The 23,421-nt window shown below is 37.5% G+C and overlaps 1 non-coding gene across 1 annotated transcript; it reads left to right on the plus strand.

Annotated features, from left to right (window-relative positions):
* Nucleotides 1–3,256: 3,256 nt before the first annotated feature.
* Trnay-gua lies at nucleotides 3,257–3,380 on the plus strand. Its single transcript has 2 exons — nucleotides 3,257–3,293; nucleotides 3,345–3,380. It is a non-coding gene; the product is annotated as a tRNA-Tyr (tRNA).
* The last annotated feature ends 20,041 nt before the right edge of the window (nucleotides 3,381–23,421 follow it).

Consider the following 23,421-nt stretch of genomic DNA (forward strand, 5'->3'; position numbering starts at 1 on the left):
CGGATTCATTTCCATTTCAGCTCAATAATTCGTCTTTTCTAGGAATCGACCTAAAAATAAAATTAAACAATTAATGCACGCCTGTATAATAGACTTCCATCAGATTCTAACTCTTGAATTTTCTAGATAATGCTTCTATATTAAAAAGTTAAATCACTCGTTTGATTCTCAATTATGCAAAGTCAAATACTGGTGTTTCACTTAATAGAGATACACATACTTTATATATAAGATAATATTTGTGTAAGTCGTTAATGTACATAAAAGGACCTTCTATCTAATCTCTGAAAATTTAATCAAGCTCCTAAAGAAGAAGTTTAAAAACTTGTTATGTATATGTATCCTCTTCTTTACATTTGCCCAGTTTCAGATATTCGTAATAAAAGCGAAACAAAAAACCCAAGATGGAATGTTACAGTCCATTTATCCAAAAAGCTATCAAGTAACAACGCAAAGCTAAATGAAAGTCAAAATATCATGTTATGTTTTATCAATTCAATATAAATGGAACTCAAATACATTAATAATGTTGCTTTATCTTGATTTATTGATCCATATAGATTGATTTCTTCACTCATCTTGTATCGTACAGGTACCAAAAAACTGATGGGCTAAGTGAAGTATGAAGGAAAACTAACTAGTGCAAAATTTGGTTGACATAGGGAATAGACTATTCATATAAAGTTTCTGTGGGCCAAACCTGTAGGCGTTCAGACAGCTTTGCGGAGATGTCTATGTGGACCCCACTCTTGGCGACGCTCAAACATTTAGATGCATCACTACATTTTAGATGGTTTCTTATATAAAAAAGATATTATTTTCACGATTCATGAGCATCTAGATAGGTTCCGATATAGCATATCAGCTAGCAATTGCAAAATTTGGTAATGGTCAGTCAAAGTGAGATAATACTATAATGAACTATACTATAAACTACAAGTATAATACTATAAACCCATCAGATATACTTGATGTTGTCTTACAAAGAATGATTTTTTAAGCTTCACGCTCCGTTTTTCTGTCTCAATAGTTAAAGCCCTTACATTTTTCTCACTAGGGGTATGTTTTTTAGACAAATACATATGTATAATGTTTACTTATTCGTTAAGATTTAGTTAAGATATCTGTGTTGCGATGTAGTGCTTTTTTCAATTTAGTTTATTGAAAAAAAAAAATCTATCTAAGACTCAAATATCAACAATTGAGTTTCAAATTGAAAGGAACCATATTTAAGTGTTCTGATTTTTGTTGTATTGATTTGATTTTCAAATATAGTACTCGGTTTCACGAAACAGATAAATTAAAGATAATCTATGCCAACTTCCACAAACACAGTCGCACTGTTTGTAATTACGATTTCAACGTGACTGCTGATTTAAATTTGAACAGTATGCCTGCTTTATACAAAATTTAGTCTTTTTGAAGCTTGATTCTATTCATCAGTTTTTGTGTTTTACCTTTTTGCGCTTCTTCGGAATTCTATTTTATTGTCAGATTTTTAAAACGGACATTCAATTGATTTATACATTAGTATCTGGAATATATTAGATGGATAAATAAATCTGGGGCTTTGAAAAGGCTTAGCAAAGAATATCAATCCCAAGGGAATTGAATTGTTTAGTTTGCTTATATACTATGAACATATCCATATGCCCACTTTCTACGACCCGCTGTGTCATTTTAAAGCTTTATACTTATCTACACTTTCTAAAAACCTCTCACCATAAACATTAACTACTTGTCCCCAAAACTTTACACCGCACCGAACACAGAGCGAGCAGAATGAGCGATGCCATGGTAGCGGCAAATTCGCTTTGAAACTTTTCATGAACTTTTCGGAAAAGTTAATTGATTTATATTTTGACATTTTTACAAAAAGGAAAAACCTGAAAAGCCGACAAAAGAGACAATGGCGGGGCGCTGCACAATACAAGTTGCAACTCTAGAGACCTTTACGTGACAAATGCCATCAGAGCAAGTCGGAGTCAGAGCAGGAGTCGAAATCAAACTGAAACTCGAAGTGGAAGTCGAGTTTTAGTTTTTTGTTGTTGTTTCATTTGCGCTGTGCTACTCCAAAGGCAGTTGGGAAAAGTTACTTAATCATGTGCTCCAATTAGTGGAGCGACTGCTGCTGGGGCTGCAGCTCGAGTGGAAGGCATGGAAGCGAGCAGCAAGCAATTGGTTTCGTGCCAAGCGCATATATTGTGCTCGAGAAGCGGTGGAAAAATAAAAATGGAGTGTCACGGCTGGCGCACAACTGGCGCGTGTTGTTGCTGCCGGGGAAAGGGGAGCCGCCGCTGGCACCCAGACAAAGGCAGCGCACTGTATTGTGCGACGCTTTATTGCCAGCAGCAACGTCTATGAGTTGCTTCCGATGCAGTGTGGTGCTCCGACCCCCCGCTACCACCATTGCCCGCATACTGCGCCTTGGCACTGCCACTGCTAGTACGCGATATTGTGACACCCACTCGCTGTTGGAGCGCTAGCTGGCTTGCAATTTGGCTCTGCGAGGGTCCCAAACAGAGCTCTCTCTCTCTCTCTTTTTTGCTGACTCTCGTGCGCCCTGCCCTCTCTTAGAGGTTGTGTTCGTTCGTCTGTCGGTCTTGGCGTGTGCCAGTGAGTGAGTGAGTGAGTGAGTGAACGGGCATGCGGCCACCTCTTGCGTCTTGCCCAGTGCCACCCCCTCTTAGCCCACTTACTGTTCGGATAGTCGTTCGGCTTGTGCTGCCAGTGTCGCTCTGTTCGGCGCTCCCTCTGTTCGGCGTCTTTCATCAGCATATTTTCGTGTTTATCGCTGAGTGATGAAAATTATGTTGATGACGTTTGCATAGCTCTGCTCTTTGTGTTCGCTTTGCACGTCGCCACCAGCCACCAGCCGCTAGCCGCAAGCCACCAGCCACCAGTTGGCGCTGCTCCCTCTGCTCCTCCTAACAACGGCATACAACTAGCGAAAGTTGCGCTAAATTGGAACATCAGCATTTTTGCTTCTGTTTATTTTTATTTTTCATGTTTTTTTTGCGCCATCAAAAACTTGCGGCAAAGCAGCAACAAAACAACAACAACAACAACGCAGCCACAAAATATTTATTTACATACAAACATAAAATACGCGTCGGGCTCATCCATTTAGCATTTTGTGTGTGCATAAATTTATTTATTTAGTTATTTATGTCCATACTTTGTCGTTGGGGCGGCTGGGCGGTGGAATTTGCGGTCAGGCAGCTTATCAAGTCACTTTTTCACCGAGCGTTCAGTACCTTCGATAGCTCAGTTGGTAGAGCGGTGGACTGTAGATCGGTAGCGCCCGGGATCGAAAACTCCCGGCGGTGCGAAAATAGAGAGAAATCCATAGGTCGCTGGTTCAAATCCGGCTCGAAGGAGTTAATTTTTTTATTTTTTATTTTTAAAAATACACTACATCTAAATGAAACAGTCTTGTAACCCGAGAAAAGAAAATTAAAAAAGCAAAACCGCTGAGCCAACCATAAACTAGTTCATAGCTTTAACAGCTAAAGTGGATATTATTTGCAATTATTGATATTGTAATTGCATCAGCTTCAAAAATTTACATAAATCCTAGTACGGATTTAGATATCGATGTTTTAGTTTATTTTACATTTGTATTTTTATGGTATGAGGGTGTATGAAAGAGGCCGGAGAGGGCAAGTCACGCTATTATAACAATATTCTTGGTATAATTACAACCAAATGTACACATACTCGTATATTGCTAACAAATCTAGACATATTATATGTGTATGTACAAGATACACATCTTATTTTAGTGATGGACTTACGTACTAGTAGAAAACACATAGAATCTCTTTTAAATTGAACTGCATTTTTACATATAGACGCCGATGCACTATCCGGATGTAATTGACAAATTTTAGTTACAAATGCCAAGTATTCCAGCAACTGTGGAATATCTCCAATAGCGGGTTAAGGGGTGGAAGGAAAATTTAAAAATATGTGTGAAATTTGTGGGGTTTGCGGCGCTCAAATCTAATATTCTCTTGTACCATTCAGGTAAATAAATTTCCTTGGTAAATTTTCCTTGTTAGTAAAAAGTTGGTTCCGCTGAAGGAGGAGCTGGACTTCAAAGTGAAGTCAGGTCTGTCAATAGTATTGCTAAAGCTTCAGCTTAAAGAATGGTAATGCTATAACTGTGACCGACAATACTAATAAGGGAAGTCGAATTCAAGTAATTCCATTTGATACCATCCTAATTACTATACTGCTAAGTAACAAAAACTATAGTTTCGAAACTTAAGAATTACTGCATGTAGTAGTTATTTGAATTGACTCCAATTGACTTCCTCAAATTATTCACTTAGAATAGCCAATAGATACAATGCACATATTCTTCAGTTTATTCCTGCAAGCTGTGCCACATACATATATTTCCCGTAATGAGTCTCTATTTCTATTCCGTACCAAAATTTAACATCAGTTATATAAGTAATTAATAATAAAATACTAATAACATTAGTTGCAGGGTATTTAAAATCGACGAATCCATCGATACTCCTCCTTCAGTTTTAGACCTATATCGGGGGGCACTCCCTCCGGTATAAACAAAAATAGCAATACTTTAAGAATCTGCTTTTGTTTGTGTTTTACAGCAAAGCTGTCCACCAAAGGATATTATTGCAGAGAAAATGCCGAATTCGAAATGTAATAAATAAGTTTTTAATGATGCATCGGTTTTTATAATAATTGTGGGGAAAAAAATCACTATTAATCGTACCGCCTGAGCATTGAATCTTCCTGGCCAATCAAATTCCTTGCTGTGGCTCTGCTTTCGAAAAGAAATATCTTTCTTAACTTCAATCCAAATATTATTGCATTTTTTGCGATTCGCAAGAACGGCTTGTTTGTCAGTCATTTGATTTTCCTAGATTATCGAATCTACTTCATTATCGGACAAATATGTCTATAAAACTTTGATTAAACACGATTTAATTTATATTAGGAGCAATATTCAGTATTTTGGGATCCACATACAACTCAGCCTTTTCCTCAAAACAAAATATATTTAATCTTGTCTGACAACAATACGAGTCGCCATTTTACCGGAGGCCAATTCCGGTGTTTGCAGTCTAAACCACAAACGCTTTTCCGCATGGCTTCCAGTTAATAGCGCCTTTTTTTTATAAAAATAATAATAATAATTGCAATCTGTTCAGCTAGTCTCCTAACTGTTTCTCTGCTAGCCGATACCTTGCTACAAGTATTATAGTTATATAGATAGCCATTGCAGACTTGTGTCCTCCTGTTTCTTTTACTTCGACAAAGTATTCCAGCAATCGTACCAGCTTCAACATAATTTTTGTAACTTTTTTCTTTTTGACGTTTATACAATAATCCTTCATAATGAAGGAATGAATGCTTTAGCCCTTGAAGGGTTCAGTATTTCTTTCTTTGAATCAGCGAACACCAACTTCCAACCAACAATAACTATGCAATTTTTTTCTTAAATAACGACGCTAATATTTTGTGAATACTTTTTACTTGGCTCATTTGATAATAATAATTATTAGTTACATAGTATTTGGATTCATTACAGAGTTAGGCATTAGGAACTCAAAATCCAACTTTAATTTCAAATGTATTGCTTCTTAGATCTTAGAAAAAGCTTACAGAAATAATGATACGAGCATAAGCCTTAGTTCTGCGAAAGCTTTATATATATCTGGGGACCGTTTAACTTCAACTAAAATACAGTTTTGAGTTCATATTTTCAGGGAAAAGATACAAAAGGTACTGTATTTTGTTTAACTTTAAAGGTACAAGTATGCCAAGAAAATGAATTTGAAAATAAATAGCGTTTAATGGAATCAACACTCAGCCTTTGGGCTGTAATTGTCGCTAAGTCTTAAAGACATTGGCACAATAGTATGTGAGTACATATGTATGTATGGACATACATATATATCTATTATCGTTTATTTACTTTGCAATTTCGCAATTCGACAATAATCTGGCACACAAAGTTGCTTAGGAAACTAAACTTTGCAGACAGCAAAAACTTGAAACTGTGAAGACCGAGTGATGCGATAAATTAGCGAAAACCTAATTTTATGGTGCTGGAACTGGAGCCGCCGGGTAATATCAGACAAAAAGCAGTTGCTCGCCAGCACAGTATAATTAGTAAAATCGTGATAAAAAGAAAAAGAAAAAAAAAACGTAAATATATTTTAGAGGCCTTTTTTGCGTTGCTCGGCCAAGCGTTCAATTATCATTGACTGGCTCGAATGATGGAGCGTAACGATGGCGGTGTTGGTGGCGGTGGCGGGGCGGTGATCGAACGAGGCGAAACCCCAATAAGATATCGAAAAAACAAAAAACTGAGAAAACTAAAAGAGACGTGCGCTGTTGCCGCTTTTCTGTAGCACGACGTCGTAATCGCAATCACAGCGTTACTGTAAAGGCGACGAACAAAACGGGGCAGAGGAAAGAAAAACGAATTCGCCGCAAATGAAATGCCGGTTCACAAATACATACACATAAATATGGCTGCGAGTGTGTGAGTGAGTGAGCGAGTGAGTGTACAGAATGAAAAATCTCATATTCGAAATTCGAATAAAATATTGAGTTCGAATAATACAGAGAGTTACTACAATGTGGCGCATTTTACTACAATTTATGCTAACCGCTGGGTTGCCAAACTTCAGTAACGCACACACACACACACACACACACACACACACACACACACACACACACACACACACACACACACACACACACAGTCATACACACACAAGCACACACTGATGGCGAAACCAAGTTCTCATAACCATAATGTTGATACCTTCGAATATTGTCGAGCAGATTTAACTTTGGCGCCATTTATGGTGATTGACAATCGTCGGTTGTGGTTTTAATGCTGGTGGTCGGACGGGCGGTGGCCGGACGGTGGCCGGACGGGCAGCAGTCGGACGGTCGCTCTGTTGATTGTCCCTCCCCCTCTGCAGGCGCGCACGCACACGCCCCTCTGATGCCATATAAATCGATTCGTTGTCACTTCGTGTGGAGCGTTTCGTCGGCTTTCACATACATACATACACACATACTTGCATGCATAGGCGTGTGTGTGCATGTATGGGTGAGGAATTGAAAAACTGTTTTCCCAGTTGCTGTTGCTCTATGAAACCGCAGTATGTATGGATTGGTCTTGTTTTTACAGCATTTTTTATGGTTTTCATTTGATGGGCTTTTCGGCTATAATGCTTTTCACACATTTCCCCGGTTCGTTTACGGCCCCCTGAATACAGCACAAAGGCAAAAAACAAAAACACATTACGGCATTAATTTATTTATAAACAATTGGGGAATGCTTTTTAAAAGCTTTATTTTGGCGCCGTCGAAACTGAAAGGAATACTACATTGAACACAGAAATGAAACCATTTAATTATAGAATTTTTGCGTGTCGCTTTGGCATTTCGATTTTCTCTGCGCTATGTTTTCTGTACAATTACAAACAAAATATGTGCCGCAGAAATGTATTGCAAAAGCAAAAGCAGCAGCAACAACAACAACAGCAGCAGACAATAAAACACACAAAAACATCGATTAATTGAATTTGTTTCGAGATTAAAAGCATTTTGTGGCTGTATACAAAAATATATATGTATGTATGTGTGTGTTGTGTGTGTGTGCATGTGTGTGTTTGACGTGTTTGTTGTGTTTGTTGTGTTTACTGTGTGTCGTTTGTGTCTGACGTGGCTTGGTGCATGACGTCAACGCCGCTGACGTAGACTGGCAGGCGCATTGACGTTGACGCCATTTTATGTCCGACGTCGCCCATACCTGAACCAGAGCCAAGCGAAGGCGATGGCTTTGGGGCTTCCGATGATGCGTGCGGCTTGTGGGCGGCTTGTTCTTTCTTCTTTATTGGTTTTATGCGTTATTATTTAATTGAACATGTAGGCTCCACACACACACACACACACGAACATGTGTATTGAAGCGATTCAACGGCAATTATTGATTGTAACCAATACGTTATTTTATTCACTTTGCATATCCTTTAAACCAAAGGAATAACAGAAATAAAAAGGTTTCTGAGAGTGAGATAATATTGACGGGCTATCAGGACGGCGAGAACCTGATTACTTCATCAGACAGCTGATGGAAATCAGGTATCGCTTTTATAATATTTTAATTAGAGGCGGTGCCAGCATTCATTATTAAATTTCAAAAGAAGAACCTAAACGTTATCCTTAAATAATAGCACGACGTTTGGAATGCATTGCTATTGTTGCCATACCCGTGTTTGTAGACCAATTTAATCACAAATATATATTTTTATTAAGTGTACACCCTTATCACTAAATTTAAAACGTATGTTGGACACTAATCGAGGTTTGGCAATTAAATTACGTAATTTTTGGTCCCATAATTTAATTTTTAGAATTGGTAAGAATTTTAGGTTTTAAAGTTGCTCAAGGAGTGAGAAGACTAATAAATATTTGTGGCAAGCTCAGTTTTGTTGACATGCTCAAAAATAATTATACATACTACATATATGTATAAATGTAATTTCATTTAAATATCGAAATGGTAAAAAAACATTTAAGCAATATATGCATGCAGTCAGGGGCGTACGCAGGGGGGGGGGGGGGCCTTAAGATGGATCTGCGTTGGATTTGTTGAAGTTTTTTCATCGATCATATGCATGAATTATTTTTTAAATGCATCGGGCATTATTTAATCAAAATTTTAATTTTTTGGGTAGTGATTGAAATAAGCAGTTTGATGGACGGACATAGCGAATTGGTTATGTCTCATCATAATCATTTCTACCTGAAATATGTGGTTACCTTACTTATGGGTGTTGCAGCTTACCCTTAGGCTTTTCAGAGTATACAAGCATTCAACGAATATGCCCGTCCACCAAAAGTGTGTAGAGGAAATTTTGTAAAATACATAAATGTATTGTTGCTTTGGAATTGTTGTGAATTAATTGCTGGAATATTAAACTAAGAGTGCAACTATTCTATTTTAATGTTCAGTTCACAAATGCTTAGCCCAAAATCGAGAAGAATATGTCTGTGAAATTACGAATTTATAAAAATATACATTTAAATACCTATGTATGTCTGTATGTATTTGTTTGTATGAACAAAACTTTTTGCGTTGTGTTTGTGGCGCAGTTTTCACACATTCTGAATGTCAGAGTACAAAAAAAAAAAAAAAAAAAAAAAACACACTAGGAACAAATATGCAAATAGACGAGGGCAAAAGCAGAGTAGCAACAAAAACAGCAGTGACGGCAAAATGCCAATAAAACATCATAAATTATGAGTGTGCATACGACTTCGATTTTGAGCTGCTGAATATTTAGACAGAAACACAATTGGCAAAAAGCAGAAACAAAACAAAACAAAACAAAGCAAACCTAACGCAAGACTAAACCTAATCAATACTTTTGCGACAGCTCATTTAATTAAAAATGCAAATTTGTGTGCCCATAGCTCAAGCTAAACACGTCCCATAAAGCAATGCCAAAATAAGACTCTTCCGAAAGGGCCGTCGAAGCGGAGCCATTTTATTGCGCATAAAAACTAAAAATGGTGAATGCGAGGCCGCGCCAAGCGACGTCGACCTGCGCGGCGAACGGCTGGCAGCGCACTGAAAAACAGACGCTCACAAGTTTCCACTGGACTGTACTGTACTTCGTGTGTATGTGTGTGTGTGAACGCTCTTCGGTCGCTACCACCATCAACCCCACCAAAGCCCCCACCCAAAACAAGCGCAGCAATCAACCACCCGAGAGAGCAAACCGGTTTCCGAACACGAACACTGCACGACAATATTGTGTGTGTCGTATTCGCCGCACGGCGAATTGTTCAGCATGTTCATTGGTCGGCGCTTCTGCCGCTTGCCGATGGCAGCCGAAGTACTTGCGCTTGCTGATTGGCCCACGAATCGCTTGTCGGCTCAGCGAGTCATCCTATTCGAGACTCAGGCGGACGAGGCGGCCTACTTCGGTGGGTGGTAGTTCGAGCTTCAACGCCAAAAGGGAAACTTTCGGTTGAAGGAAAAAATATATTGATTGATGGCATGGTCGCTAGGGGGCAGAACACTTGCGGCGAACTACGTATGGAAGTGAAGGCACAGCGGGTAGCGTGTGCTAGAATTAATGGCCGAATGTTTTGGAAAATTCCTCGCATGTGAGCAAGCTAGAATGTACTTGAAGTTAAAATTCCACATGATTGAATATTAAAGCTATCCAAAGGCGGTTCAACAAATGTGCCTTTAAATAATTGCGTATTATCTTAAATGTTGCAAGGATTCTCCGATAAACATTTGAGTTCGTCAAGACTAATCATCATTTTTTTTTAACTTTTATTTTTTAATTTTAAATTTTTCATTATAAAATTAAATCGAAAAGATCGTAAGAAGCCGTCGATCCCTATAGTTTAAAAACGATTAACGATTGTGACTATCAGTTCGCATCATTCGTTTACACAGGTTCTCTTGATATGAAGTAGGATCGTTTTAATAACTTTTACAGCAAATAAAAATTAGAAAAAATTATGTAAAAATTCGATAAGTTTCTTCCAAAATTTGTGATTTAATAACTGATATCACCGATATCTGCCTCTTACGCGGCTTCGAAAGCCCGAAATCAGAAAAGCGTGACCTTATATTAAAGCCAAACATTATGTTCATGTTCTCATAACTCCCACTTGTCAGTTCCCTTCGTTGACGTTACGCATTCCTCGCTTCTTCCCCTCGTTGCTCATTACGAGAATGACAAAAAAGTATCTACACTTCTATTGAAAGTCAGCCATATGGAAAGATATCTTTTCATGCGCTGCACAAATAAATGCTACTAGAGGCGAGTATCTTGCGCTCGGGTAGAACAGAAACGCCAGAACCAGAAGGGAAACTCCGCTGCTGAGAAAACAAAGCCCACAAAATGTGTGGCCTGCTTGTATGAATGTGTATGTATGTAGTGTGTGTGTTTGTATGTGTATGTGTGTATGTATGTATGTACATATCTGTGTAAATAACACTGCGAGTAATTTGTGATGAGTGCGGCAGCTTGAGTTGGGCGAGTGAAAAAAAAATTGGGGTTGCACTGGTGAGAGTACGGAGTCTTGGGATGTGGGTGGTTTTATGTACAAATTGCTGAGTTTGTTTTATGCAAATGAAGAAAGTTTTGGTTTACTTTGTTTGAGCTCAGTATTGCAGAGGCCCAAGATTATACTCAGAATGAACACTTGCGGCCTGATGGAATAAATTACTATTAACGAATAGGTAAGATTCTTGGGATAGAATCGCACATTTTGAAAGATTTTCTAGAGAAAACTTCACTGACGAGTATTAGCGAGATATTTTGGAGCATCAGTATTAAGTATTTGTTTTGCATTGCCCTTAAAATTGCTCGTCAAAATCGCACTCATTAAATAATTACACATATCCAGGTGTGCTGTTAGAAAATTGTTTTGATTGCTAGCAATGCAGGCCATTGCCCCTTACATATGCTTATTATTTCAATTTTTTAATGTATGTACATATGTATGTAATGGCGTTTAGTTTCATATCGTTTCGATTGATGACCGGGCTTTTATTTATTTTCTACTATATTCATATATATATTCTCCAGCTCACTTTCAGATTTGTTGAATTTTGGCAAAAAACATTCGCCCGCAGCACCAAATGCGAATATTTTGCCGCCATTTTAAATTGTAGTTGTTTATACAACCATTTCTACACACCTTAGCCAATAACAACACCAGAAACTGTACTGGAAATAAAATCAAAGACTACAACCCATAGAATGTTATTACAACACATTTGTCAAAGAACCCCACCTATTTTTGTGGTAAGACTTCCTACCTCGAGGTGTATATATGGCCAAGCATGATTTTCGGCAATTGGTGCTAGAATTTGATATCAAGGAGAAGTGTGGTGAATAATAACATTGAATGAGCGCGCCATCTATCGCTCGTGTCTGCTATTAGAGACACAGTTCAAAATATATCAAAGCCTCAAACCAATAATGCCAGCCGTTATAGTTTTAAACGAGACTCGAAAAATATGCAAGCACTTGTTAATAAGAGATAAAAAGGAATTTTGAAAAAAATACCGCTGAGAAGAAATCTACCAACTGTCGCTAGTTAAGATAGACTTTAAAAAGCCACTTATTCAAACCATTGTCAATGCCAGTGACAGCAAATATATAAGAACAAAATACACAAATTGTACAAATTCGAAGCCAATAATTGACAATGTTAAAATAGAACAAGAAAGGAATGCTAGACTCGAGCGGACTCAACTCTTAAATACCCTGTGCCCATCTACAAAATACAAATTTAAAATAAAAATGACCGTTTTGGGTATTGGCTGAAAATATCGTCATTCTCGTTAAACTAAAGGTACAAGCGAGTAAATAAATATTTCAATCCAACTGTACACACACACACATCCATTTTGTTGAGCTCACTTAATCACTTTTCCATGCAAATAGCACGCAATAGCAAATGTAACCATAAATAACAGTACGCTAAAATGTATTTCATTGGCAATATAACGCAACAACAACAACAACAAGAACTACTCACGACTAGTTGTTTTTCATGTGTTCTCGAATTACAAGCTTCTGACCAAAAGCGGCATTTCACCGATTTGCCAAAATAGTTGCCATGGCCATTAATATTGATGGCCTGCTGGTTGGCCTGCTGCGGTCGGGCGACGTAACAAGCTCAGGTGCCATGTTATTTTGCAATTTTGGCACAAAATTTGTTATGCCACAAATCCCCGACAGCACTTGTCAAAGGTGGGCGAGCATACTGCTCGTATTCTATAGTATATTGGGCAAAATCGGGCCAATCAGTCACTCATAAATAGTTCATTACGTGTTGCGGATCGCACTGATTTGCCAAACGCCTGCCATGTGTCACGCATCGCGTAGCACGAGCGTCATCCATGAATCCTTGCCACTTGCCGGGGCATTAATTTCTCAACGCATAAATTACAACATCGTTTTTATCACGTGTTATGCCCGCCTGTTTGTTGACTGGTTGGCTTGTTGAATATTTGAAATGCTTTTTGGTGTCGTTGGCAGAATCTCCAGTGGCGTTCCTATAATTGTGAGTGTGTGTGTGTATGTGTGTGGGTGCTTGTGTGTATTACCTGCATGTAATTTGAACATATGTGTACATATGTATGTATGAGTGCACGACAAACAAACACTGAAACATATAGCAACAACTACAACAAGTAGCTACGAATACTACCCACTACTACAAGTACATGTATATGGCCGCAATGTAAACGTGCAGGGCAGCTAAAATAATAACAACTCAGATTGGTTTGGCAAATTGCTATTTATTAAAAATCAATGTTGCCAACAACAACATCAGCAAATTCCAGCATCAGCTTTTGCCTTAACAACATGTAACTCCGCTGTCTGTTGCCGGCAGCTGACGCAACAATCGGGCCTACATCCCCCCTCGCACCACCTCCACCACCACCGCCGGTGTCACAGCAACCCAAACAGTGTGGTCAGTGTTTGTGTCGAGCCAGCAACCATGCTCCAATAACTGTTGCACACAAACAGACAGCGCCATCACACACACACACACACACCCACACCCACACCCCACTTACACCCACGTTCCTCCGAAAGGTTTGCTCAGACAGAAAAAACTCGTTGCAACTATTTCATGTTAAATTGGAGCTCTGACTGCCCATTCCGATGGGTTAGAAACTACATATTTGGGACATAACTATAGTTAATTGCTGCTTTTATCAACATCGTACCAGTTTGCCTCCCATTTTCAATTGAAATAAAATAAACAAATAAATTGTTTAAATATTTGTTTGGCCTTATTCAGCTTACTTTGAAAAGTGTAGATTCAACGTTATCTTCAAGGGCGCTTTTACCAAAGGGGAGGCCAAAAAATTAAAATTTTGATTAATAATGCAATCAATGAAAAAACTTCAACAAATCCAACTCAGATCCATTTTAAGGCAAATATTGCGTCTTAATAATGAAAGTGTGGTCGACTTTATATGGCAACATTGTTTTGGTTATCTTCCTTTTATATATTTAATTTCATTATTATTACATCAACAAATAAAGATTATAATAATATTAAAATAATATTGATTAAAAATACTTTGTAAAATTAATATTCAAAGTTATCTTCCTTTTGTGTATTTTATTTCATTTATTAATTTAATAGCACTTATATGCAGCAAAAAAATGTATAGTTAGAATTGTTTTTAAAACATATTTTACCGCAAGTTTAATTGTAAGTTAATGAGTCTTACCCATTTGAAAGTACTTTTGCCGTGAAAACTTAACAAATAATTCTAGTCAAAAATCTTGAAAAATAATCAGAAGTCTAATCAGGAAAACTTCGTGGAATGAACTTAAATTTAAATAATTTTACTTTTATTTGATGATTTGAACTGCTTAAGCCTCAATTGAAAGTAAATTGAAAATAAACAAAATACCATGCAATGAAATTATTTACAATCTGACGTGACCCGACAAACTTTTGAAAGTCATAATAAAAATAACTACTGCTTGATAGCCAAAGTATTTAATACAATTAGTTTACTTAATTAAGCTCTGTTTAAATCGCAACTAGGTAGAGCTTTAAACTATTTAATTTTGTAATATATATTTGAACATTTCTGTTTAATATTACGATTAAAGAAAAACGGTTACTTAACATTTTTTTTTCGGTCATGGTGGACTTTTCTGTGGAAATGCCCAAATACAGATTAAATACAATTCATAATATTGATTAAAAACGCATTACAATTTTCAATTAGAAGATGAGAAAGCCTCAAAAATAAAATAAGAATAACGTCGTTTAACGCCTCAGACAGGATGGGAGAATTTTATTTGCCATTTCGCCAGCTATGCTCTGATTCAGAGCAGAGACGGTATAGACCTAGCAAGCTAAAAAGAACGGAAAGAAAAGGAGAAAACTTAACTCTAACTAAGAGCTAATTAGATTACTTACGAAAAGAAAGGAAATTCACCAAACCGGTGCGGGAAAATTTAATTGACAGTCTGGCAAGCTATGGCTCTACAGCCTCTACAACCAAAGGGACAGTATCAACTATAAAGTGCGTTCCAGGGAAAATAAGAAAAAACAATTAATAGTTTTGGCTAAATCCATTTCTTTCATTCGACCTCCATAAAGTCATTTGCGCGGTCTAGAGGCATGTCGAACAAGTGTTGGCCGAAATGGCCTTTAAGATGTCAGTATAAGCCTTTTGAATGGCTTCTATGTCCACATAACGCTTATTTTCTTCGATGATCGAAGTGCGATGTTTTGTCAAAAAATAATTTGAAAAAAAAATAGTAACAAAAAGTAAGAAGACTGGTTGACGTTTTAAATGCGATGTTTTGTCTAAAAATAAGTAAAAAAAAAATGGTAACAAAAAGTAAGTTGCTTAAAATACATTTGTTCCTCTATATCAGATTTTTGCGAGCCACGACTGATACAACACCATCAGGTACAACAATAAAAACATTCTGCATATATAATTTTGTTCCAAGTTTCACAAAAAACTACGTATTTTAAAATCATCTACCTTAATGTTGTTCAAGTTTTCAACTAAAAATGGTTTTAGGCAGCTAAAACCAAGTCTAAATCCACCCAAATGACATAAGTTGGCTTTTAAAAATCGCTGTAATGCTTAATGGGGGTGCAAAGTTTCTTAAAAAGTACGCTTAAAATTAAAAAACAAAACATATTTAAACGCTTTAAATTTTAGGTGACCACATATTATTTATATCGGTGCTAAAAGAAAAGCATTGACTTCAGTTTTCTGATTTGAAAAAGTTGTATGGCAACAAGATTTAAGACAAATAATTATATATTTTGCTCCTCCATAAATACTTTTTTCCTTTGCTCAGTGGAATCAAGAGACATTTTAAAACTTTGCCTTCAGTTACAAATGCTTAGGAATTAATTGATTTTAATATATTTTTAAGTTTGTTTTAATTGTTTCGTATAGCTGCAGTTCATAATTTTCAATTGACTCTGGATAAAAGAAAACCTCAAAGTATGCTCTTCTTTAATTAATCTACTTCTTATTGTTACTACTGCTAGTCCAAAGGATCTCCCCACAAGATCCCTTGTATAAAATACAAGTATATAATATATATTATAAAATATAATTTCATTTTTCATGTAAAACCTTGTAAATATTGTATGTACATAGATGTGTAGATGCTTACTATAGACAACTTTTGTATTCCCTAACTTTCAACTAGCTTAAGCTGCCAAATTGGTAGTAGAAAACTAGTTTAAAAAAATATATATACATTTTTTACAAAAAAAAAAAAAAAAAAAAAAACTACTGCTAGACAGTAGGTGTTGGAATGCGAGCTTAGTTGCAAAATAAAATGACCTCAGAAGGAAAAGTTTTATTTTTGACATTTATGAATAAAGTATTGTGTCTTGAAATGTCATTAAAAATTGTACAGCTTTCGAAAATGTACGTTCAACCAAAAACTTTGCCAAACTTTTCCATATAATGTATATATTTTAATGTCTAACCGACTCTTTACCCTCACACCCACACACCCACACAGCCACGCATACACACACATAGACAGATACACACAGAGCCCCACAGTTGGAGCTACACATGTACTTACCAGTCAGGCACATATGCTGCATCCCCCAGATGCTCGAACACTTGGACTGGCGGACAGTTCTTGGGTGGGGGAGGGGGGCACTGCACAGTGGCTGTTGCTTTGTCGTTGCTGATGTTGTTGTTGTTGTTGGTGGTGGTGGTGGTGGTGTTGGGGCAGCCAGGAGACATTTCCGGGTAGTTTGAAGTAATTGCTTTGCAAGCTGTTGCCAGCGGTCGGTGGCCAACGCCACCAGTGCAGTTGTTCGCATGGCTGAGAGCACAGCGAGCGCAGTCTGATGCAAAATTGGTTTATCAGGGGGCGGGCTCGTTCAAGGGGGGAGTTGTCGCTGCCAGGGGCAACCAGTGGACCAGTGGACGAGTGGACCAGGCTGGCTGGTAAGCCAAGGCAAGCAAGCGGCTTATGTTGGCCATTTTTTGGGCTGCGGCCAATACGGCGTGTATGGGAATGTCAACCCGTAAATGCGGCCGGAAGCGAATTCGGCAATTTGGCGCATCCGAAAGTTGGCGGCTGTTGCTGCCACTTCTGCGAACGCTTCTAAAGCTTGTAAAATCAGCTTATGTGGCCAGCATTGCTGTTGCTGTCGCAGCTATTGCTGCACCTTGCCAAACCAGTTGCTATGAGTGAGGGGGTGGTGATGGAGAAGGCGGGGGGGGGGGGGGGAAGATCAATTGACTCGCCTCCGCAGTTGCACGAACGTGACTTTGTCCGAATTTTTTCGTGGACTAAATTCAAGATCCCCTGCCTCGCACAGTGTGCAATTTTGTTCAATTTATTTGGATAAATATCATGAGAAAATATTAGCCAAACTAGCTTGTTTATTGCTTTCACAAATATGTAGGTACTGGGGCAGGAATCCCACAAGGTGAGTTTGTTTCTGAGTAGGCTTTGGCTCGAATCACGGCGCTATGTAAATAAAGTACTTGCAGTCCTAAATTCTGTTAGTGTGTTCGCGTTGTGGCCAACAAAATAATTAATAACAAATATATGTATATAAATATGTACTGTCGACAGTAAAAGTAATAAGCAACAATGAAAAAGAACTTATAAAAATTTGAGAAGAATTACCAGAACAAACTAACAAACTAAACTGTTAACCAGTGCTCCTTGTAAGGGAAGGGCATCTATTACTTTTTAGCGGAACAGACTACATTTCCTTACTTATACATATGTGCTATGTTTACAGTCGAGGACAAGTCCTTTTGTAAACTTTTGTGATTCGAAATTGAATTTCAATCTTCACAGCTCCATCATCCTAAAGCTAATGGAACTTCTTGTATTTATTAAGTTAAGCTCTCTAATACTGCTTCTTAAAATACATAAATCGCATCAGTATTGCCTTGAATCGGTCCAGAAACAATTTCTTCTTTTTGCTCTTCCAGCCTTCGTTTGCCACGTTTCTCAAGCGAACTTCTTCCCATTGAAGCACTGTCCTTAAAGTTGTGTTCCTCCACAAATTGATTGTCGGTTGGGTCGATTCTTCTTTCCTTTTAAGTCGCCTTAATTTCTTAGTTCCTTGGCGAACCAGAAGAAATTCTCTTCCTTATATCCTTTATAGGTGTACGGGTGGTTATGCGTTGTACAATTCCTTCCGGGCTTTATTAATTCATAAAAATTAATTCCATCTACTCGCTTCCTTTCCTTTTTCCTTTTTTGAAAGCCTCTCTTTTCAACCATATCCTATATATCGAATACCATATTTAATTTAATTAATCAGCTATTTTTTCATGAGGGCCTAGTTTGCTTTATCTGATCAATTTTTCTTTTCATTTCGAGATTTCAATTTTACAATTATGTACACGTAAGTATGCTTGTATGAAATGATTTTCACCGATGTGCTTATATTTATTTACATTTCTATTAGGGATGCACCTAAAAACAAAAAAGAATTAAATAAATTAAAGTAAAAAGTAGATGTATTATAGTTTAATTTGTAATTTAAATTTCCTATTTTATTTTCCTACCTAGGCTTTTCATGTCTTTCATTTTTGTATTGATTTATCCTTCTATAAAAAAACGTTAAGTTAAATAAATATACCATTCACTGAATATTATGACAAAGCTTTGTTCCTGCAAGATCAAGTGTCCCAGACAACTTGAACTACTATTATTATTGTTATTATTATTGTCTCTTCTGTTCTGCCAATATGACAAGATTCCCACTAAGCGATTTATAAATTAGAAATTTTTTTCAACAATAACTCTTTTCAAATGAATTTTGGGTATAAAAAAGTATCAATATTATTTCAGAAGCTAACAACGTTAACAACTTTACAATCTACACTTAGAGAAGTTTCGAGATTGGTGGCTTACCCTATTAGGTTTGTCGGTTGTGTCCTTTTGAGGCCAATTTGGATTCTTGTTTTTTTTTTTGTAAAATGTTTTTTTTTTTTGATCCCAAAGGTTGGCAAAACGGTCCACTGTGCCTTGGCACTGCAGTTTACAGAGGAGCCCTGGAGCTAGCAGGCGGCTCAAATATTTAGGCATGATTTTTTGTTGTTATTTTTGTTGTTGCTGGTTTGGTACCTCGGTGGCCGTGATGATGTGCAAGCTGTTCGTGTGTATCCGTAGCCGCATCCGTAAACATATCCGGCTTTGCATTGTGAGGAGCGCGTTTTGCATATTAACTAAGTGAAACATTTCGTTGACAACTTTTCAAACATTTGTGCGTCCTGTGTCAATATTTGTCTGTGCGCATGCATGTGTGTGTGTGTGTGTGTGTGTAAGGGTGTGAGATGTCTATGCATGGGTGTAGGTGTGTCCCTTATTTGGTCGAGCGACCGGCCGACCGGCCGACCGGTCAATGCGGCATTTCGTCGCCTCAAGACGTTTTAAATTGAAATTTAAATTCGATACATAAACTGAGAGGGAGCTGTGGAAATGGAAAAGGATTTAGGCGCATCCTTTTGACCGTATCTCTTAGCATATCCTTCTACCACTTTATCGCATTGGGGTTGCTACACAATTTCAAATACAAATTTTACACTGCTTAGTCAAATGATGCGCCCATTTCAGGCCAATAACTCCTCATCCACATTCCGGTCCCAGGCAATCGTCGGCCAGTCCGCCCTGCCAACAGTCTGCCTGTATGCTTGACTACTTGGCTAGGAAGCTGGATTTGTATGATATTGCCAGTTCGCGCCCCAAAACATGTTTCGTGTATATTTATTAAATATTGAATGCTTTCTTCTCTTTATCAAGAGGATTGTGGCCGTTGTCTAGCCCGCTGTGTCTGAACTGTGTCTGCAGGCCAAACGTTACATTTTTCTTTTATTCCCTTTTTGTTGGGGTGTGCTTTGGTGCTTCGTGCCCCAAGCAAGGCTCACAAATGCCATCCTGCCCATATCAGTGCGGACAGTTGCGAACTGGGCTGCATAATTGACATGGGTTGGGCTTGGGTTAATAGTATGCAGATTGTTGGAGCGCTCATTTTTTTCTATTTCTTGTATTTTTTTGTTGTTTTGCAGTACGGCTGCATCGGTTGAAAGATCAACATTGGCAAGTAATTGAGGACATCCATCATGGAACTTAATTTGGGGATAGCCCGCTGTATTTGCAAAGTGAAAAATAATATAAAAAAGTAAAGAAATCCTGTGGCTTCAATATGAAAAAAACCCTGATGCCTAAAGCGAACATTTGTTTACTCTGAGTCCATCATTCTGCGTTCCGTTTATCGGAAATAAACGAGAACCCCCTGATTTACTGCAGTGGAATATTTTTGAATGAGAAAAAGTCACCAAATACTAGGAATAATAAGGAAAATTATATAGGGGGGGCTTTTTCGGGCAAGAAAAAAAAAAACGAAGAAGAAATAAAGAAAATTCATAGCCAAAGGAAGAATAACAACTGCCACATCAAAAGACTTGCCATAGCTATTCTTATAGAAGGGCGATGGTTAAGAAATTTCAAGGAATTATAAGTATTTTAAACAGCAACAACAAACAGAAAAAAAGGAATTACTGGACGCTGGAGCCTTTCAAAATTGAATTGAATTCAACGAGCTATCTTAAAAAGAAACATTTCATCTGCTATGGTTCTGAAATTGAAATTGAGGGATGTTTTTGTTCCCCCTTCACTTCTCCATTATTCTCCAAATTGGTGGCAAGTGGTGGTCCGAGCGATAAAATTTGGTAAATCGCGTTCTTGTAGCTAACACCAAATCAAGTGTAGTTTAAATTGTTTTCTTTGTCCAAAATGAGACTAAAGTAGTCTGGAACAAATAAATATATTCGATCTGTGAAATCTTTGGACCAAGTATACAAATTTCTTTAGTATAAAGATCGGGAAATCTTTATTGCTTTGCTTTAGCCCTCAAACTCTTTCAGTTCCCCTAGTCCTTCCATGGTTTAGACGGACATAGAAAATTGATTATTAAAGTATGGGAACTAAATTTCATGTTGGAAATGGACGACTAAATGAACACAAATGTTATATAACTTTTCTTATTAAGGATAATATATAATGAAAAAAAAATAATAATAAAAAAGTTTTTCTCGTCTTAATCCCTATTTCTTCTTATGTGGAACTTGAAATAATTTAATATTGTTAGGCAGTTTTAAGATATATTTGTGGTATACATATATTCGATAATCTGTGTGTCTGAAATTTATTGGCAACATAGCTATTAGCATATTTTATTTATTTATTACTTCCTAGTGCAACCTAGTGCAACAACTTATATGTTAAAGCACTAGTCACTTTAAGAACTATGTGGCTAAATAGAGTTTTACATATGTATTATATATTAGTTAGTTTTTAACTAGTTTATAATATACTTGTATTTAGAATTATTAGAAAGAAAAAATAATATGTTCTTAGTAACATTAAAGAAAAGAAATTATACTAATAATAAATAATAAAAGTCTAAATACAATTTTGGATTTTCTTAATAATAAATTATTTATTAGTTAGTTTTACATTATAAAATGATTAAATATGTCATGATTGTTATCGTGTCAGTTTAATAATGCTAATTTTGCAACTACAATTTTTCTGATATTTTTATATGTGTTGGTAGCTTTTTCTAAAGGCAAACAGCATATATGAATAATTGTCTGTCGGACTGGAATGTGGAGTTCAAGTTTTATTTTCATAGATAGGTTTGTTATTAATGAGGTAACTAATAGTTTAGCAAAACGTTTGCCTTTTTTCTGACCCGACTGCTAGTATGGAAGAAAAATAATATAAATGTGTGTCTAAAAGGGTAGTTTAGTAGTAAAGTCAGGTCTTTAAATATATATGTTTGTAAGTATTTATTTACACAAAGCACTTCACACAACTGTCTTGTACAAAGAACGATCAAAAAGTGATGTTCTCTTTATTAATTATGTCTTGTGTACCTCTGAGAGCGGGAATGCTCTCAGTGTGTACACTAATGCTTATTAAACTAAGTACAAAAGTGTATACATCCTTACTTTCTACGGTGATTAGAGTAACGGCCTGCTACAGTAGTAACATTTATTTGGGTAACTACTAGCAGTCAAGTATACTTTGTTAATGGCAGAGTCTTAAAGCTATCATTTGACAAAGCCCTCTGCAGTCGTTGCTCTAAGCGCAATTTGAATTAATATGCATTTCATTGGCTGCATACAAATCTGGCATAATTAAGGATAAAGTACATACCGCCTGCTCTTTGTGACTCGATGTTCATTATAATGATGACTAATGCTTCAGTGACTCGCTGGCGAAATCCTTTGTCACCCTCATCGTGGCTGCGAGCATGTGTGGGAGAGCTAGTCAGGCAAAAGTGTCTGTGACTGGTTTCTAATCTAGCTGACAATCGAAGGATTCAGAAGTTGACATGCCAACTGCAAGACTGCCAGCCAGACAGGCTGCCAGGCTGCCAGGCAGGTCCCCATGTTTTTTGGTGGGCAAAACCCGAAAACGCCCGCCTGGGGCGTTATGGCTGACACACGCCTCACCGATGCGGCTTGCAACCCTGGCACCCCCCGGCAACTCACTCCCCCCCATTGCTTATCTGAGTGCCCTGGTTGAGTGAGTGAGTCTCGGCCCCGACTGGTTGCCAGGCAGTCTTGTAGCCTGTAGACTGTAGACTGCATATTTATTACAAATTACAAAACCCAAGTCAGTTGGTTTGAAATAAAATCTCATTACTTGCAGCATCAGCCAAGTTTAGAGAGTTACTCCTGATAAGGGGGAGCGTGTGCAGTTGGCTGGCGATGGGTGTGTGGCAGACATATTTGTCACTTATGAAAAGGATAATTTGCTACGCTTGGCAACAGCAACAGCAACAGCAAGAGCAACAAAAAGGCGACAGGAAATGCCTGCGGGAGCATCCTGCAATTGCAGACGACGATGGCGAGGATGTTAAGCGACTGCCGGCATTTTTATGCAAAACTTGTTAATCACATTTTATTGACACATTCGCAAAAGTGGGACGAGGGCCCGGAAGTGAGGGTCACACATTTGTGCATTGGCACTCGGGGGAATCGATTTCCATTTTTAAATTGGCCAAATTAAGGGCTGCTTTTTTCTCTTATTTTTGTTTCTGCCACCCCCCAAGATGTGGACGACATCAACGATAGCTGCATGCTACTTGATAAGCAATTTGCTCGTGCTACAAATTTTTGTTCTTGTAAATACCCTTATACACACACACAGACGAATACAAACACACACACACACACACAGATACACATGCATGCACTTGGTCTGACTTGGCAGTCGACAATTGCCGAAAATTTAAAAGCAATAAACGTACGAGCAAATTTTTGGGCTTATGCCTCGTTCTGGGATTTTTTTTGTGTGTGTTGAT

Source organism: Scaptodrosophila lebanonensis, unplaced genomic scaffold, assembly GCF_003285725.1.
Source record: "Scaptodrosophila lebanonensis strain 11010-0011.00,11010-0021.00 unplaced genomic scaffold, SlebRS2 tig00000001-arrow-pilon, whole genome shotgun sequence".
In the NCBI taxonomy this organism is placed as follows: Eukaryota; Metazoa; Arthropoda; class Insecta; order Diptera; family Drosophilidae; genus Scaptodrosophila; species Scaptodrosophila lebanonensis.